Source organism: Sminthopsis crassicaudata, chromosome 3 (assembly GCF_048593235.1).
Source record: "Sminthopsis crassicaudata isolate SCR6 chromosome 3, ASM4859323v1, whole genome shotgun sequence".
Taxonomy (NCBI): Eukaryota; Metazoa; Chordata; class Mammalia; order Dasyuromorphia; family Dasyuridae; genus Sminthopsis; species Sminthopsis crassicaudata.
Window position 1 is genome coordinate 561,471,214 of NC_133619.1, and position 14,813 is coordinate 561,486,026.

Here is a 14,813-nt window from a genome sequence, read left to right on the forward strand (position 1 = left end):
ATTTTTTTTTAATGATTCTCTCTGGGTACTTCCTCTGAATTCATCCCCTTCCAAAACAAATTTAAATTAATATGATGTGCCATAACATGTACATTCAATGCATCATTAGATTCCCCAGTAACACCTGTACTGCCATAAGCTTTGTTTTGATACTTCCTAAAATTCACTTGTGATAGCATTAATGGTGAATATAATGGGGTTCACATCTCATCCCATAAATATGTTTGTGCTTAATATTAGCCATTTCTAGGAGGAGGGCAGAAAGAGAAGAAAATAATTTTTAAAAGAAAATTTCTTTTTTTTTCCCCCTGAGGCAATTGGGGTTAAGTCATTTGCCTGAGGTTACACAGCTAGGAAGTGTTAAGTGTCTGACTTCAAATTTGACCTCAGGTCTTTCTAACTTCAAGGCCAGTGTTCTATGCACTGTGCTACCTAGCTCCCCCCCAAAAAAAAATTTCAAGATACCTGTATTTTGTTATGTTATTTAAAAAACTCCCCCTCCTTACATTCAGAATAAAATAAATAAAATAAAAATACCAGTGTTCAAGTTTAGCAAATTACTAAATAAACTAGAACCACATTCTCACCAAGTGGATTTGAAATTCACATTGAATATCCACATCCCTGAAGACACCTATAGTTGGGACATCTCCTTAATCAACTTAGTTAAACATCATAACCCCCTAATACAAAACCCAAAAAGGCTAGTGTCCTAGGAAGTTTATCATCACTGTTAGATTAAGTCATGCTGTAGCATTCCATTGTCACTGAAATATTTACCTGCTAGTTTCTTACAAATGGAACCAATTCTGAAATTCAGAAAAGGAAATAAGTTTCTTAAACTAGAAACCTGTTTTTAAATGATTCATTCAAAATATGTCATTTATTTAAATTTAACCCTTTCCAACACAAGGTGGAAATTCACCTGAACCACATAAGATATAAATTCAATTCATTATTAGATTTCACAGGACCACCTCTTCTGCCATAAGTTTTGTTCTGGAACTTGCTGAACTTCACCTGGGATAGCATTAGCAGTGAGTATGATGGTGTTCACACCTCTGGGAAAGCAGCTAGCCTGCCTTAGTATGTTCTTGGCTTTGGACTTTCAGCAGGTGACAAATACAGAATGATAAAATTGGAAGATCCTCCCTATAGATATCAACTAGTGCAAATAGTACCTAACTGGAAATTATCTCTACTTCAGTGTCAATAAGTCTTACTTTTCTTTACTTTTCAAAAGAATTATTGGAATTCAATACACCACACTGAATTTATGATGTGACTCAATTCTGGAGGTAGCTCAGTTCCCTTTCAATTTAATTAGGGATCCACTTCAATTTCTAACTACTCAGAACACTGTTCAATGGTGAGAATTGGGAGAAAACTTCATTGCATTGCCAAGTGATTTAGAAGTTGGGCCACCTCTACCAAATCAAGGAATTTCCTCTTTTCCCTCTTCCCCTCCATATCCTGTTTTATATCTTCCTACTTGGTTTTTTTAATTCAGAAAATGTTTCCCCTGTAAGGGGTCAAGTGCCAGGCTGAGGAGGACTGGTCCAGATTTGCTCTGCAGTTGTCATGTATTACATAATAAATGTATATGGCAACCTTTCTTTCCTTGGTTATTTCAGATTTTATCCATCAATTCTTTTAAAAGAATCAAAAGAATTTAAGTTAGGAGAGCATGCTGAATGAATCCACTACTGATTGTTGTTATTTACTTTCAATTATGTCCTCAGCTGGGGACGGCAATCATTCTACCACTTCTACTTAATTGTCTATCACTCAAAAGTTAGTAATTCCAAACCCATCTTTTCTCCTCCTGCCTCTATTGATTGAGAACAAAATCTAGAGCTAAAATAATTTAAAAAGAAGTTTAAGCCATCCAGCAGAAGGGAGACTTAAAAAGTTGGATGGCTGTTGCCACCGATTTTCTGTAAATTATACATACTATAGGATTCAAACAAGGAAGAAAAAAAGAGAAGCTGCCTGGCCAGCTAGGAGGCATTTTCAAATAAGCCACATGAATCCTTGAGATGTGTATCTAAGGGAAACTCCTAACATTTCTTGCAAATCTTCATATCTGGCTGGGCACCTGGTCAGGGTAATCTAAGTTCTGATTTAAATATTTTAAAAATCTTGTTTCTAAGCAACAGATATGTTTTCTAGGCTACATGGTGGCAGGTTCAACCAGTGCTCTGACATTTTCTCACAATTCCCACAGAACCCAGTAGTTGATTCACCCACAAAGAACTTCCTTCATCTTATATTTCGTTACAAGTTTTAGACTATTTTCTGAGAGATGATGCTTCTCTGCTTTTTCTCACCTCACACCATTTGAAATTTCCCTTCACTTTCCCAGTGCGTACACTGATTCACCATTTACTCAAGTCTTAGTGTTGGTAGTATTATTACAGGGAAGGCGGCCCAAGGTTCCCACTCACACAGTGTCAAGTAGGGGATATGAGCAGAAGATGGGCAGTGTGGAATATGGAGCTTGACTGGGACCAATTTGAGGTCCTAGAAAAGGAGGGAAAATATTTCATTAATCTCAGAATAAGCAGAATGAATTGGTTAATGAGTGAACACTGAGATTAATTGTATGCCTAAGGGAAATGGAAAATACCAGGATGACAAATTATAAAAGTTTTTTTTTTTTTTTTTTTTTTTGAGAGAACAAACTATCTTATATTTTACAATTGCTGCATCCCAGTACTCCACACAGAGTATAATGGTGGGGAAATGTGTGGGGAAAACATAAGCCCTAGATCCTACTTACTGTGTGCTGCTCTAATTTAAGACATATTCACAACCTGGATGTCAGATGCTTAGAGGCTCAAGAGAATGCCCAAAGTGAGTGTCCCTCTAAAGAGAGTTTGTTGTTGTTGTTATTGAAGATCTACAATTGAGAAAGTGCTGGAAACGTTAGAGGTCATCTAATTTCATCATTTCATTTACACAGAGAGAAACAGAACAGAAGAGATTTTTTTTTAGCGACTTGGCCAAATTCAGTACTAGAATTTCAGCATAGTTTCTGCATCCAAATTTCTTATTTTCCCTTTGTAACAGAATGGTTTATCTGTTAGGATTACTAAGTGAGAACTTATCTATTATTCTATTATAAGTGAGAATATCTATTATTATTTATTGCTATAATTAATTATTATGCTTATTTTATTACATAAATGGCATAATGGGTACAGCATTGGGACTGGAATCAGGAAGACCTACTTCCAATATCTAGTCTCATATGTATTTAGCTGTTTAATTCTGGGCAAGTTATTAACATCTATTTACCTCAGTTTCCCGACAGTATGATTAAGGAAATGAAATCCCCTAAGTCATTGTGCTGATCAAATGAGAAGATATTTGTAAACTTTCTGGCACAGTAACTGGCAAATAGCTGGCATTTAATAAATGTTGACTGATTAATGGCTACTATAGGCTAGAAGATTACAAAAGTAATGGAGAACTCCAAGTATGATTAATCAATTCATCAGTGAATGCAGAGGACCTGAATTTAGTTGGATCCAAGATTTCCTCACTATCAGAGGTCCCTCCTCTTGGTGCTAGCTACTTTTATATACTTGAGAGAGTACTAAAAATAGAAGGAGACATTACAATTTACTGCTTCCTCAATTCCAGAAGTGAGGAAATGATAGGGATGTCTATCAAAAATAATTATATCAGCAGACCTTTTTATAGGTTATGAGACTTTCCAGAGGTCATAAATTCTAGGTGACCCAAAGGCCCTAACACACTTTCAACAACATCTCAGGGCATTCTACAAGTCAAGAGCCCTAGGGTTTAACCAATGCTATCCTATAGTCTAAGGAAGTTGTGAGCTTGAAATAAAGATCAATAGGGAGTGGTTAGTAGTGGTTCATAGGAGAGAGAGCTATTGCACTAGCAAGTGCATCTTATTACAGCATTTCCCAAGTCAAGGAGGGGAGTAATTATTACATTACTAACAATAGGAAGGTAATTGAGAAACATAATAAATATAATCTTCAAGGAGGATTAATTCTTATCCTAACAGCAACTTAATCACTCTGTTTGATTCACTAATACAATCACTGATACTCATAAAATCTCAACAAATTGATTAAATACTGATTGATTTGAATAAGAGTATCAAAATTATCTCATACAGCTTTGCTGGTTCTGAGCAAGTCACTTGGCCTCTCATCCTACAGTTCCCTACCCACCATGCAGACAATTTCATGTACTTGATGGGAGTTTTGTGTGGACCAAAAAAATCCTGTATGAAATGCATCATAAATGTCTAAGGTGAAACTAGATGTTATTACATATTATTGTGTCTATCTTTCTAAGTGATGGAGTCTATACTTGTTAGAGACTTTCTCCAGGTTTATGGGGGATATCATCAATTATGATTTTGCTTGCTATGGTGTTCTTGAAATGTGCTTTTTAAAACTTCAGAAATGAAGGAATAGAAGTATTCTTACACTGCCTCATTTTCTCTCTTCAGAATCATGGTTGATGCAGTACAAGAGGGTCTTTGTGTTAACTGCTTGAATGAAGTCATTAAGCTAATCACAGCTGAATGTGGACATATAATCTGCATGTCTTGCTTAAGGAAAAATACCTCTCCATCTTCTTGTTGTACTACATGCTGGGAATTTTCTCAGTTAAGAGGTCATCAATTTGATATTGCCATGTACCCTGAAGGGGAAGGCATATGTGAGATACACAGGGAAGACCAGAAGCTGTTCTGTGATAGGAATAAGACCCTACTCCTTCAGGAATGGCACTGATTGTCCAAGCACAGTTTAATTGTTCCGGCATTAGCTTATCACTTAGATCTGAATACTGTTATGTCAGAATGGGTTCATGGTCTTTTGTAATGTGCTGTTGTCTCCAGGAGCTGCTGTTTGCTCTCTGGGAAGAGATCTGCTGTGTCAACTCAAATCTCTCAGACAGATTCTTCTTCCTCTAGAGAACTGTTGTCTCCAGACAGCTGCTGTTAACTCTGGTCCAGAGTGTGACTTCCCTCTTTTATCCTCCCAGAGAATGGGTGTGGGATAATGCAAAGGCTTCTGGGAAAAAATTACTTCAACCAATGAACTTGCTCCTCCTAAGCATGCAAGCTCTTCCCCAGAAATTCACAAGTAAAACTCCCAGTCCTGGCTGGAACTAGAGAATTGTCAAGTACTGACTTAGCACTTAGTAAGAACCTAACAGTCTTTCCTTTGGTGACTCTTCCTAACAAATCAATGAAATAGTACCAGCTTACCAGGGTTATTGAGTTTCTTAGTTTCAAGTAGGTCACAGAACTCAGGCTGAGGAAAGAAATTTCCTGCTTATTCCTCTTTCTTTACAAAAGAAGATGTAGAAAAAGATGGAAATCTTTCACAGAAAGGTCAAACTAGTTCAGAAAATTGTATTAAAAGAGAAGGAGCAACTTCTGGTCTGGGCTGTGGTATGGAATGTAAGTATCAAGATACCTCCCTCAATAATATGTTGAATATCCCCAATCACAGATAATTTTCATTAAAAGCCTCTCAGACTTAATTGACTTGTTTGGAAAGTGAGGAAATGGAGGTTCATAAGTAGTATCTCACTTATCACATGCCACTAAGGAATTCAATTTTTTTTAAGCACTTAAGTGAATATCCACTTTATTATTATTATTATTATTATTATTATTATTATTAATCATTTAATGGTATTTTCTTTTTCCATATACATATAATTTCCAACATTAATTTTTGCAAGATTTTGTGTTCCAGATTTTTCTCCTTCTCTTTTCCCTTTTCCTCTCCCCAAAACAGCAAGCAATTCAATATAGGGTAAATTGCAATACAGGTGCAATTTCTCTAAACATGTTTCCATATTCATCATGCTGAGCAAAAAAAAAAAAGCAGATTCAAAGGGGAATAAACAAAACCAAACCAGAAGCCAAACAACAACACAAAGGTGAAAATACTATGCTTACATCATATTCAGCCTTTTTTTCCCTCTCTGAATGTGGATTGAACTTTCCATCACAAGTTTCCTGTCATTGCCTTAAAACAACTCATTGGTGAAAAGAGCCAAGGTTATCACAGTTGATTGGCACATAATCTTGTTCTTACACTGTCTAATGTTCTCATGATTCTGTTCACTTCACTTAGCATCATTTCCTGTACGTTTTCTTTGTTTGTTTTCTTTCTTTCTTTCTTTTTTTTGCTGAGGCAATTGGGGTTGGGACTCGCCCAGGGTCACACACTGAGGAAGTGTTAAGTGCCTGAGGCCAGATTTGAATTCAGGTCCTCTTGAGTTCAAGGCTTTGCTCTATCTTCTACACCACCTAGCTGACCCTCATGTAAGTCTTTCCAGGCTTTACTGAAATCACCTTGTATATAATAACTTAGAGAACAATAATATTAAATTACATTTATATATCATAACTAAGTAGGTAATTCCCCAATTGAGGGGCATCTATTGAATTCCAAGTTTCTTGCCACACAAAGGGAGATGCAAAAATATTTTTACACGTATGAGTCCTTTTCCCTCTTTTGTGATCAAATGAGTTCAGAAATTTGCATCAAACTAATATCTTCTGACCTGAAATCTAGAGCTAAGTCTTAAGTTGTCTCGCATTGGAGGTGACATCTATTCCTGCCATCTTGGTTCAGCTTTCTGATTTGTTTCCCAGTCTTAAGACTGCTTCATCACTCAAAGAGAAAAATGAGATTTTAAGGGAAAAGGAGATTAACCGGATAGGACACATTTGATAAATAGACTTTGAGAAGTAAAGAGTTTGCTAAGCAATAGTATGAATTGATCACAGAGTGGCCTTGAAAGAGTACTTGGAAAATAGTGAATCACATGATCCTTCCACCATCATCTCCCACAGTAATAATCACATATTAAGCTTTTCCTATATTTTAAGTACTGTGACAATTGGTGGGGAGAAATTAAAAGACAGAATAAGCCTCAGCCCTTAATGATCTCTCAGATTAATGAAAAAGAAAACATGAAAAGAGACACGTTTGGCCAAGAGACATACGAATTAAATTGAGTATAATCAAGAGGAAGAAGAGACTAACATGAAAAAAAAATTGGGAAAACACTGCTCATAGATTGGAGGATTTTATCTGGAGTTGGAAGGATGTTGGGAATTCATCAGGTAGTGACAAGGACAAAGTGAGTTCCTAGCATTAAAAGAATTCCAGTGATAAAGAAATGTGTGGATAGAAGAGCCTCTCTGAGTACAAGGAGGCCATTGTCACTGCAGCCTAGAATACATGGAGGGCAAAGATGTTGAGGAAGACTGGAGAGCTTAGACACATATTTCTGATTCATTTCCAGTCAGGCAGGCATGTTCTTATTATCAGACTTAGGTATTTATTTACTTAATAATTCCCCCCTAGTAATATTAAAAACATTTTTTTACATTTGTTTTATAGATGTTTAGGTTCTAGGCACTCTTCCTTATCCTCACCCACAATTAAGAAATCACATGTGAAGTTATGCAAAACATTTCTCAAAAGTCAAGTTGTGAAAGAAAACATAGATCTTCTACCCTCATTAAAATAAAAATCCTCAAGAAAAATTAAATAATGAGAGACAGAGACAGAGAGAAAGAAAGAGAGAGAGAGAAAGAGAGAGAGAATGAGAGTTTTATTCAGATACAATCAGTTTCTTCTTTGGGTATGGATATGATTTTTCATCCTAACTCCTTTGGAATAGTTGTGTATGATTGCTCTACTGAGAATAACAAAGCTAGAACATTGCTATTCTTTTTTTATACAATATATTTCACTTTGTTCATAAAAGAATTTCCAGGTGTTTTTTTTTTTTTCCTCCTGTGAGCATCCTGCTCAATATTTCACATAGAATGATAATACTGTATCACAAGTGGCCATCCCTCCAATTTCCAATTATTTTTGTCTTGAGAGCTGCTATGAATATTTTTTGTACATATTGGTCATTTTGCAGCCATGACCAGGGACAAGACTGAAGCTGCTCCAGGAAGTCATGCACTGGGACCGTATGCTGGATTGCCATCCTGGTGTCATAGTCATAGTCATAGTCATAGACCTTACTGCTGAGCTTCTAAGTTGCAGGGCATTGGGGCATAGGAAATTCTTATCAACTCTTACTCATTGATGAAAAGCAGAAAACAAGAGGAAATAAGAGGAGAAATTCCCTAAGGGTCTCTGTAGAGAATGATTTTTAGTAAGGAATCACCATGTGCCTCTTTCCCAAATTATATAAGATAAAGAAGAAAGACTAGGTACTGAAGGATATAGTTGTCCAAGGAGAAAGATGTTTGTAAATCAGAGGTGTAAACCATTTTCCATTCCTTATGCTTTCTTTGTACTCTTAGAAAGCTCATTTTCTAACTTCTTTCATTTCTGCCTACTAAGAGGAAGTTATGTTGTGCTGATTTCTATAAGATCTCTTCCATATCTATTATCTTAGACTATATTTTAGAAATGAAATCAAAATCCAGGAACTTATGATATACAATTAGAAAGTGGCTCCTTGGAGATAAGACTTTATTAGATACTTAGGCCTTGACAGCCATGTGAAATGAAGAGATTCCTCAGAAAGATCTGTGTTAAGACATAAAACCTTCAAATATTGGGAGAATATTTGTCTGCATCTCAAGAACTTATGGCCCCAGGTCAATAGACAGATGGAGATATAATTTCCTTTCATTATTTCTTCTCAACATGATGGACTACAGAAGTGACAAAATTTGGGGAAATAAAAGCTGGTGACATTGATGAAACAATTTACTTTGAGAGATTGAAGACACTATAGAACTTAATTTTAACTAATTGTACTGTCCCATGAATTTATCAAGAGCATCTAATGTAGACTTAGGTAATGAAGGTATAATTTAATTCGTGAGAACTGGAGAAATCTGGGCATTCCAAATTTAGGAAATTATTCTTATAATTGGAGCTATTCTGACCTTTACTATAAGGAGAAAGAATTCACATGATTTACTGGGCCATTTTGCGTTACTTAAAAGCCACAGAGACTAAAATACTACCTTCACCTCTCCCTTGAAACCTTTATTATCCTACAAACAGATTTCATCTAAACAGATATGGGGGTGTATTAGAATAAAAGGAAATGCTTGAAAAAGAAAGCTCTAGTCCTCAGCTAAGATTGCAGTTCCATTTCCTAACCATAGCATAATTAGTTTCTGAAAATTCTTCCTCCCAAGATACTAAATGTTCTGGTTATCCATAGAAGGAATGCTATAGAATTCAAGTAAGGTCTTCCTCTCACTAAGGATGTTGAAATCCTTTCTTTTGGACTGAAATCTTTTCCTTTTCATAGGATATAAACTGACAGAGAGATGCAATTGACTACAACTTGTCTGAAGAGAAAAAAAAAAAAAAAAAAAAAAAAAAAAAGGGCTGTCACAATTGTCCCTGGCTTCTCAGAGAAGAAATACCTTGCCTATATATTTGGAAGAGTTCAAGCTGAGGATATTGTATTAAGAGGATTCCTTATTGAGGCTAAGTCCCAAGATAAGGTGTTTGAAGAATTCTATGCCAGAATTATCAATTTTAGAATTGCTATGAAGAGGGATGAATCATCTACCAAGTTTTTTTCTCCAATAAAAAGGCAGCATGAGGAAAGAGCCTTTCCATAGAAGTTAAGGTAGTTCTAAATAATGTTGACTCATTGAATGAATTCTTGCCAAATATTCATGTGTACTGCTTTCATATTTGGTCAATCATAGGATTATAAATCTAGAGCAAAGCTCCTTAACTAGGCATAAATGAAATTCCTGCCCACCCCCAATGGATTGATATTAGGGGGTTTGTGAATTCCTGATATTCTATCAGGACCAGCTTCCCAAAACATTCCCATTAGCAATGGAAAGTTATTTCTAAATTAGTGATGACCTGATCAACATAGGAGAGCTCAACTTATGGAAAAACCAATTTGATATGCGAAATTACTAAATATTCACTCCATTTTTCACAATCCATGATCTGCATTTCTTAGGTGGCAGGGAAGTAGGTAGAAAACAGATGAAGAAAATTCTAGATCAATCTCCCTAATGAATATTGATACTAAAATCTTAAATAAAATATTAGCAAAAAGATTATAGAAAATCATCCCTGGAATAACAGACCATGACCAACTATGATTTTTACCAGGAATACAGGGCTGGGTCAATATTAGGAAAGCTATTAGCATAATTGACTATATCAGTAACCAAATTCACAAAGAACATATGATCATCTCAATAGATGCTGAAAAAGCATTTGATAAAATCCAATGTCCATTCCTGTGAAAACCACTTGAAAGTCTAGGGAAAAATGGACTTTTCCTTAAAATAGTCAGGAGCATCTATTAAAAACCATCAGTAAACATCATATGTGATGGGGATAAAGTGGAATCAAACCCAATAAGATTAGGAGTGATCTTATCACTATCATCATTATTATTCAAGATAGTATTAGAAATGCTAGCTTCAGCAATAAGGGTAGGGAAAGAGATGAAATGAATTAGAATAGGTAATGAAGAAACCAAACTAGCACGCTTTGCAGATGACATGATGGTATATAGAACCCTAGAGATTCTACTAAAAAGCTATTAGAAATAATCCACACCTTTAGCAAAGTTGCAGGATACAAAATAAACCCACATAAGTCATCAGCATTCTTATATATCACTAAAAAATCCAACAGTTAGAGCTACAGAGAGAAATTCCATTAAAGTAACTGCCAAAAAGTATAAAATATTTGGGAATCTATCTGCCAAGGGAAATACAAGAATTATATGAGCAAAAATACAAAACACTTTGTACACATATAAAATTACAGAGTAAGATCACTTGTACCATCTTTTGACGCTACTTCTGAGTCAATCAATCATCAGGAGTGGGCACAGCTTTTGCCCAGCATGTCTCAATCTGAAGAGCTACAACTTTCTCTTGACCTGAATGCAGCTCTCAGGTCAGAGACTTCCCATTAATCAACAGGTACCTAGCATAGCTGACTGAATTGGGCAAACAGCTCAGCTCCCAGCTTTTGCAGAGTAATGGAGGACAGAAGCAGTGTGACACACACAAAGTCTTCAAGTTCTTTTGTGAAGATGACTAGACATTACTGTGTGAGATGATGCCAAACCCCAGAGCATGGGGCTCACAGGATCTCTCCTGTAGAACAAGCTGCTCCCAATTTCAGGAAGAAGCTCTAGCACATTCAGAGTTGCTTGGAGAAGCACTTTGAGGAAGCAGAGAAACTTCTTGCTGAGAGGAGAGAACTGTTGTTGACTGGCAGGAAATGATCATAGGAGAATTCTACAAACTGCACTGCCTCCTGATGGAGGAGGAATCTCATTGTCTTCCAAGGAAAAAGCAAGAAGAGCAGGGCAGAGTATTTCAGCAAAGGAGAACCCTTCAGGACTTCAGGCTAGACCTAGAGGAAGCAGATTCCCAACCCAATCTGGATCTGCTATTGAGTGTCAAGCAGTTGCTGGGAAGGAGTGAAGCAAAATTATCCCAAAATGCCAAAGCCGTTATTCCATAGTAGAGAATGTGTCCCATCTCTGAAATGATAGATGCTCACCTGATTCAGAGGGGACATTAGAATGGATCCTCCATCACCCAGTCCTTTCTAAGAAGGCTGGCAGGTGGACACCCAACCTGGTGATGACTCTAATCTTCCCATTATCCTTTCTGAGAAAGCCTTCAGCACAGGCAGACAATATTGGGAGGTTGATATAACAATTACCTCAGTAGATACTGGGGATTTACACACACCTGAAGAGACAAAGTGGTGGCAGCATGACTCATTGTCCTTCTGTTCTTCCTGTGATGTGGCTAGAAGAAAGAGGATTACTGTTTACAATAGTATCCTGGAACATTGAACCACAGACTGAAGGGCCATATTCCCAGGATAGCGCCCTACTTAGCATATCAAACTGGCATTCTCGCTTTTTACAATGTTCTCTGGAGTTCTCTACTTTATCCATTACCAAAAATTTCATTCATAATACCTATTACACCTATCTTTTTTCCTGGCTTCCAGTTCTAGGAACAAAACTTGGTTTCATCTCTGTCTAGGTGATTCTCATCTTTGTACTTGCTGCTATTCATCTCTCAGAACATTTCTCCAGGGAGGAGCTCTCAACCTACCACTAGGCTTCTTGGCTGGAGTTCTTCCATCTCCAAACTTTCCCTGCAAGAAAATGAATATCATCAACTTCTAGATAGCTTGCCATTTACCCTGCAAGTTGAAAGGGGACCATTCCCAAGTGTTTTGTGCCTTCTTGTTCTTAGTGGATCCCATGTATTTATGAAGTTTTACAACATCAATTGTATTCCAGAAATTTAAAAATTAACATCAACTCCTATGAAGACCATCATTTTCATAGCTTTCCTAGAATTTGTTAAAGTTCTATGAGGTCCATAGATTTCAAAATTCTATGAGGTTCATAGAATAGAGGTTCCTAGAGGTTCACTTTTGTAGTCCTGTGCCCCTTAAACTACAGTAAAAGTCTAACTTTTTTTTTTTTTTTTGAGGCTGGGGTTAAGTGACTTGCCCAGGGTCATGAAGCTAGGAAGTGTTAAGTGTCTGAGACCAGATTTGAACTCGGGTCCTCCTGAATTCAGGGCTGGTGCTTTATCCACTGTGCCACCTAGCTGCCCCCTTGACCTAGACTTCTTCAAACACTTTATCTGGGACTATGCCTCAATAAAGAATTTTCTTAATTATGATATCCTCAGCTTGAACACTTCCAAATATATAGGCAAGGTATTTCTTCTCTGAGAAGCCAGGGACAATTGTGACAGCACATTATTTTTGTTTTTGTTTTTTTTCCACTTCAGACGAGTTGTAGTCACTGCATCTCTCTGGCAGTTTATATCCTATAAAAAGGAAAAGGTTTCAGTCCAAAAGAAAGGATTTCAACATCTTTAGTGAGAAGAAGACCTTACTTGAATTCTATAGCATTCCTTCTGTGGGTAACCAGAACATTTAGTATCTTGGGAGGAAGAATTTTCAGTAAATAATTATGTTATGGTTAGGAAGTGGAACAGCAAACTTGTCTGGGTTATCTATTACTGTGCTTAAAATTTAGAATGGGAATGGTTAATACTATGGCTATTGCTTTTTAGACATCAACTCCCCCCCCCTTCAACGCCCCTTTCCAGCACGAAGCAGCTAGATGATCTTCAATGCCCATTTTCCCTACCCCCAAAAGAATTTGTGTCCTAATATTTGAGAGGGGGAAATGATAATGTCAAAAAAAAAAAAAAAGGGAGATAGTTCAAGATAAAAATAATTAACAGGAAATTCTTGTCTGAGGAAGGGTAAAAAGAGATAATTTGAGATACAAATGATTAAGAGAAATTCCTGTCTTATTTACAAATATCTCGGCAACATTTTGGATAACATATCTGTGCAAATGTTGTTTTGATGATCCTAGTTATGCATAAAAGGAAGTTCTAAAAAATGGAATCCTTGCACTCGGTCTACACCAGCCTTGTGCCTGCCAACTGGCATTCCCTTGCCAGGCAGTTTGGTCTTCCTGGAGGCCAAATGCCTGTCTATCCCTTTACTATCAATAAAGACTTTGTTTTGATACAGCATTGAGTAGCCAATTCATTTGTTACTGAACCTACCCTTGGTTACTTTGGAGAGAGAGAGGTTAATCAGACTCAGGAGGAGAAGAGCTGATACATCTTGGCTTAGAGCCCCAATTTACTCCTCATCAGTGAACTCCTGTGGGGTGAGGGGAGAATAAATTCTATGTATATTTCTTATCTTATATAGATGCCCAAATGGGAAGACTTCACATTATTTCCTGAAACTCTTCATCATTTTTTTATGTGTCAAGTGTATTCTATTGCATCTTGAGACCATAAAGTGCATAGTGATATATACCCCCTTTGATTTCCAGCTTCTTGTTCCCCACCAATAAAAGTACTCCCAAAATATTTGTGTAAGTGATTTCTTTTCCTTATTCTTTGATGTTTTTTGTTTCAGTCTTTATTTTGGGCAATAACACCTAATCACCAATTGCCAGTCATTTGAACCTGAACAAAATTTCAAATTGTAATTTTCATTCAGATCCATAAGTTATCCAGTCAAATGGAACAAGGTCAAAAACATTAATGTCCATATTAGCATTGATTTCCTACTCATATGAATTTTCTGAGGTCCATAAGACCCCAAAATTCTTTAGGGTGGCAATAATAATGTGACTCAAATTTTTATAATGTATGAGGCAAATTAAAAACAATTAGTGGAAGGGGCAGAGGCAAGAAGGGGCAGAGAGAAACCAGGAAGCCGTTTCTTAGATTCCTTAAAATTCTTTAGATTCCTTGAAGAGATAAAGATAATTTTAGCAAAGTTAAATTCATTGTAACAAATAACTTTACCAAGAAAACCCCAAATGAGGAAACAAAGAGCTTAACACAAAGGAAAGAAATGCACAACAAGAAAGATACAAAGAAGCACACCAAAAGCTAGAATTCATTTCACATTTTTATTGAATGGAGTAAAAGATAAGTTAACAGTAATTCAAGTGACATTGGAGTGAAATAGCTTCAAATCCATGGCTTTCGAAGAACTTTGACAAATTCTAGGAAGACTATAAAAGCCACAGTCCTCATGTGTGTTGTTATTTTTTTTTAACTGCTGAAAAAGAATTGCTATGTTTTGAAATTTCATAAGCAGAATCCACTGCCAATCAGAAGGCACAACATACTTGGGAAGATTCCTCTTCAGCTTGCAGGGTGAAAGGCAAGCCATCTAGAAGTTGGTGATGCTCCTTGTCTTGCAGGGGAAGTTTGGAAATGGAAAAACACCAGCCGGGGA